The following is a 6283-nucleotide window of genomic DNA, read 5'->3' as shown; positions in this document are numbered from 1 at the left end:
TTTTTCTGTAAACCTAAAACTACTTTTAAAAAATTAAATATATTAATATTTAAAGAAAAAAATTATTTTGAGGCCATTTTGGGGCAGCCTATGCCATGGATAGCTGAATTCTAAAATTCGAAGCGTTAAGTTTCAATACATTTCAGAATTTAGCAGGAATCTGGAGATTCTCTAGTAAAGCATTTTCTCAGTTACTCAGTCATGTCTGACTATTTGTGGCCCCAAGGGCTGTAGCCTGCCAGGCTCCTCTGCTGATGGAATTTTCCAGGCAAGAATACTGGAGTGGGTGCCATTTCCTACTTCGGGGGTCGGAAATCTATGTCTCTTATATCTCCTGCATTGATAGGCAGACTCTTTACCACTAGCTCCACCTGGGAAGCCCAGGTTTAAGCATGACTTTGTTTACTTCAGAATCTCACACTCAGGAAGTTTAATGCCTGTCCCCATGGCCACAAAACATGCAAACGGGAGAACCTGGCTTTGGACTCAGTTTACTTGACATACAATTCATAAGACTCTTCAGTACACCAACTGACTCTAGCTGTAAAAGGACCAAGGATACAAATCAAAGGTTGAGGTCCTTTGAACAGCAGTGAAAATGTAAGTGTACATTATCCATGTGCTTTTTGGTTTTCCAGTAATGGTCCATATTTTGAAAACATGCTCACAGACAAACTACAAACACTCTCTGTCAGGGGCTTTTGATGTGTCTCCTATAAAGAAATATACTCAGAGCAAGGTAGAACCTGCTTGTTTGATTGATTCACTGAAGACTATCTGAGTTGCTGTATTGCATTTTGAGGGGGATGAGAGAAGGAGTAGTTATGAAAAATTCCTAACTTGTACAGTCCCTTCTTTTTCAAAATCTAGCATCTGTGTAGATTTTTGTAATTTGGCAGATTCTGTATCTGGACAAGACAAATTTCAGCTGGAAAAATATGTTGTGAAAAATCTTTCAGATGTCACATCACAACTGGGGCCTCTGCTAAATCCAAAGTGCAGCTGGACCATATTATTACATAGTTATTTTATTTGCATTCCTGACCCCTAAGGAGTAAGTGGATTTCCATCTGGTATATTATATCATTCTTCTTCTGTGATGAGGGTAAGCATTTCTTAAAAGTTATACTAACAGCATAACTGAATTAAGCATGATTAATCAATTATTTGAAATAATATTATTCTTTATTAACTTAGCAAGGAACTGGGAAACCAACTGTATCTCAAAAAAGAATTAATATTTGAATATGATCATTGTTAAACAACTTTGTACAGTTAAAGTTCAGAATTAAAGACAAAGTTAAATATATTTTATTCAAAGGGATTTTTAAAATAATGTATCTTTAAAGTATCTATTATCTGTTTAGCATCATGTGACTTCTTCAGAGTCTCCAAGTTGGTCATTGTCTAACTCTTGAGCAAAACCCGAGGCTTTCCCTGAGTTAGAAGACAGCAGAGTTCATATTATCAGAAAAGAAAGAGAGAGAAGGGGACAGAGACAAAGAAAAGAAAAAAGAATGAATTTCTCACATAAATTATGATTTATATAAAAGATCCTCATATCTGTTATGTAATTTCTACTCAAGAGCAGGGAAAATATTCATATGCTAATGTCATAGATGAAAGCATGGCCACCCAGTAAGGTTAAGGGAGCTCTCCAGAGCTGGTGGAGTCAGAAACTGATCTCAATCTTCTGCTTTAAATTATATCTAGCTACTTTAAAGCAAGAGAGGAAAGACATTCCAAAAACATGCTTTCTGTTTAATCATATGCCATACCAGTACCTTATTCCCCTGAGATACTGTTATGGAACAGTCTGAAATCACCAACTATTTCCGTGAAAGAAGTTCCTAAATTAAATGTACTGGTAGAAAGGGCAACTACTGACAAGTATCTTATATTTGATAAATTTACCCTCTTCTATTTGGAAAACGGTTAAAAACTACTTGTGTTCAAAAGTGTGTCTTTAAGAGAGTAAAACGTGGTGGTGGTCTGGGAGCTTATGTTGGAAGTGACTCAGTAGAATCACACAGCTATGCCTGCACCTTTTCACATTAGAGCACTCTTGGCAATGATTTTCCATTAGGAGGCCAGATTCAGAAGGCTTCCAGTTTAGGGAAGTTCTGTGGACTTCTGACCTCAAGACCTTGGATTTGAAAGAATTCCACATGGCTGAGAGAGAGAGAGAAACTGGCGTCCAGAGCAGTGGGGGCTCCAAGGAGGCCACAGCTGTATCCTGAATGGGACAGAGCAAGTGTTTGCTTGGCAAGCAGGCCCAAATTGTCACAATTCATGAGGAGATGTGGGCCCTGAGGAGATGGTTAAATTTAATATCATGCTGGCTATCCTCTTTTACCATCTTTATCCTGTCCTGAGCCCCAGTGGGCTGTCCCCTATGGACCTCATGCTGTTTCCTTCATCTCTGGCTTTCACTGGGTCGGACAAATGAGAGTAACTTGCCAGGCAGACGGAGAATTGAATCCCTTCACCTTTCTCCCCACTAACGGTGGCTGTTTCCATGGCCCTGTGTCTCTGCTTCTACTGCCACGCTTATTCAGAGACCCTCCATCCCCAAGGCTACAGATTTTCCTGGATTCTGATGATACCAGTCTCTTCCCCTTTTCTCTACAGGGTTGGTCATTTCTTGCAACTGTTGCTTGTTAGGGATAATCAATCATTCTCTCTACTTCATCTCCTGAACACACCTCTGTCTGGCTCCTTCATTATAAAGTCTTTTTCAATTCAATACTTTGGATGTGTTGCTGCTCAAAACTTAATATAAGGTAATAATAATAGCTAGTAAGTATTACTATATGCCAAATATTGTAAGTAAAAATGAGATAAAATTTTATAGTAAATGTCTGAGGCTGATATACATTATTCACAAATAAATACTAGAAATGTTGATTGGTTTCACCAAGGTCATGCATCTCAAATGGATGAACCAGGATTCAAGCTCTGATTTTCTGACTCCAGAGTTTAGTCTCATTTATTATATGATCTACATTGTAAATCATCACATCCTCTAGCAAATATCAAAAGAGCCTATGTGTAAAGCTTTAGAAAATTTCATAGTTGAAAAAAATCAAATGAAGTCTGGCTTTCCAAATTGTATTTCCAAAAGGGTAAAATTTCCACATTCTGCTTAACTATTACACCATAAGATGATACAGCAAGTATTCGTACTTGCTAAGCCAACAGTGTATATTTTCACATGTGGAAATTCTGGTTTTAACATTAGCTACGTGGTAGTAAGATGCCTATATAAATCTGCCCAACAACAAAGTGAATGATACAACATCTGTCACTGTTTTTCCTCAGAAACACCAATAGCTTTGCAGCCTAATCCCAAAGAGACAGACTGATCTCATCCTGCATTTGATGTCCTGAGAAATATCTACCGATCTATAAAACTTTTCGCCAGCTGCAACAGAGAAAAACCTGTCATTAGTTGTTCAGTAAGCGTTGGGAGCCTAATAATACTGGAGAGTATCCTGTCCACAATTTTTTTTTAATCAAGCAAAATTTTGTCTTACTGACTTATTATAGGGATTATGATATTCAGACAGACAGAGTTATGCCAAAGTATGTTACTGTCAAAAGATACAAGGATGAATTCATGTTGGGGTTAGAGAAATAAAAGTTATGGCTATACACCTGAGTTGGCATTATTTATTATAAGTTTCAGACAGTTCATCTTCTTTGCTTATGTTATTCTATATCAGGGAAAAATAGAAATATTAGCCTTGAGAGTTACAGGGACACAGTTGAATTCCATTCTTCTATGTTGCTGATTTAAAAACATGAATGTTCTTCTCAAAGCTAAATTTGGTCTTATTCATATTACCTTATATTTCTCTTGAAAAAGTAAAAGCTAATTGAATGTATAAATGAAGGGACCAATTCGTGAATGAAAAAATCAGGTACCTCTTAGACTGAAAATTTTTTGCTGAGGGCTGGTTAATATAAAAATTACCTTATACAATATTTTAAAATTTCTAGTTTACTTGATTCTCCTTTTACTCATAAAACAGGAGGAGAAAATTTCACAATTATTGAACATCTTTTATGTGTGGGATATAGCTAATGAAATTATTTAAACTTTAAAATAAGTATAGTATGTAGCCAAAGGTGACTTATGGTTAAGAATAAGGAAGGCCTTAACCAAAGACTCAGATCTATGTTTGAGTCCCAGCTGGTGATATGAGTAGATCCAGAACTTCTACATAGAAGGGATATTAAATGTTTATGAGAGTCACAAATAAAACTCATCTTATATATAGGAGATAAATTGATAGGATGGATATGCCAATTTTATTGCTAATAAAAACTGTATTGGAAGATATGACTTAGGATAATGGCCAAATAAGTTTGGGAATGCCCTTTGTTCTTTATATACACCCTCAACCTCTCTTAAACCAGTGGCATAGTCCATTGAAAGAAAATTTAAGGTCTACTGAGGCAAACCCACTTATCAGTACTTGCTGCCACTTGGAGGTCTGGAATAAAAGTGGAAGGAAACAGAATGAATGGAGCAGCACTTCCCAGGGCCTATGAACTGAGAGTCATTTAGTTTCATCTAGTTGAGCACAGGGACTTCGCTCCTGGCTCAGTGGTAAAGAATCTGCCTGTCAATGCAGGAGACATGGGTTCAATCCCTGGGTTGGGAAGATTCCCTGGAGAAGAAAAATGGCAACTCACTCCAGTATTGTAGCCTGGGAAATTCCATGGACAGAGGAGCCTGGGTGGGCTATATAGTCCATGGTGGTCACAAAAGAGTCAAACCTGACTTAGCAACAACATGCAATTGAGCACAATGCCAGGCACAGCTTGTGATGTTTAATAAGCCACAGCACTACTAAAAGGCACAAATGTTCTGATTTTTCCATTCTAACCTAGGGTCTTCAGAAAGGAATACGGCCCCACTGACATCTTCATTTTGGACCAGTGAGACCATTTCAGGTTTCTGACCTCCAGAATGGTAAAATAATAAATGTGTGTTGTTTCAAGCCATTTGATTTGTGGTCCTCTGTTACAGCAGCAATAGGGCACTAATAGAGATGTGAAAGGCAAACGCTTCTTGCCCACAACACACTCTTCCTTTACCTAAGTGAACAAGCTCAGAATCAAAAGCTAATATCTAAGGCTGGATTAGAAGGTGACATGGCGTGAATTCCAGTTGTGCAGGAGTGGTAAGAAAGATATCTTGATGTAAATGAGTTGTTTGCCACTAATTTGCTTTGAGAAATATTATATAGGAGGTTTTGGTGGAAAGACAATGCAAGAGTCCACCCTTTTACCTCAGTGACATGCCAGCTTTTGGAGACCCTGAATAAAATGACAAAGGCAGAGTATTTCTATAACATTTTTTCATGAACACATTGTGCTTTGTAGGCAATTTTAAACCACACTGTCATTCTGTGGCTCTGTCAGTAAAAACTGGTTACCAAAATACAGATTACTCCAACGCAAAAGAACTCCAAAGCAACGTATAGTGTCCATTTAACTCTACCTTTTAATCTAGCACTAAACCAAAAGCTTTTGTGAAGAAATCCAACAGTAAGACTAACTTGTTCTATTTTAGAAACTAGTAAAAGTGACTATTAATAGTTTAGGCTAATTATGGTCTTTAGGACAGAAGTTGACCTTTTGAAGTAGAGCTGCCTTGTATCCATTCCCCTGAGTTGAAATTGTACCTTTTATTTGGGTTCTACCTGGAAAGGAACCAGCACCAACCAGAGAACATAAAGTATCATGGGGTTCAGGTGGGAGAGCATTAAGAAACTAAATTATATGAATCAAACTTGGTCTCTTCAAAGCAATTTACAGTGATGCATGAGTACTTTACATAAGTTTATCTGTACATAATTCTTTTTGCTGCTCCTTTAAAACTAGTTTGTGGGAGATGCTTGGCTATGCATTGACCCAGAATTCTGGATCCTTATGTTTTCTTTTGCTCATTCACCCTTCTCTGGCCACCATTGCCTCTCCTTGCTGTCTGGAAGCTAAAATTTGGAAAGAATTTCAAAAGGCTTCTGCCCTCTAAGACCCCTACTTCTGTTCTCAGACAAAACATGAACTTCTGGGATGGCAATTTAATCTGAGTTTTCTGAGTTTTCTTTCTCTACCAATGTCTCTAGGAGAAGCAACTTATGAAACACATCTGGAACACACTCATCTATGAAATGGAAATTCCCTTAAGTGAGTGAGCGCATGTGATTAGTGATAAATATTTTCTTATGTATTCATTCACAGACTAACTTGCAAAATTTTGAGCAATCAT

The sequence above is a fragment of the Bison bison genome, unplaced genomic scaffold, assembly GCF_000754665.1.
Source record: "Bison bison bison isolate TAMUID 2011002044 unplaced genomic scaffold, Bison_UMD1.0 scf7180017864535, whole genome shotgun sequence".
Classification (NCBI taxonomy): domain Eukaryota; kingdom Metazoa; phylum Chordata; class Mammalia; order Artiodactyla; family Bovidae; genus Bison; species Bison bison.
Note: the sequence above shows the minus strand (reverse complement) of the source record.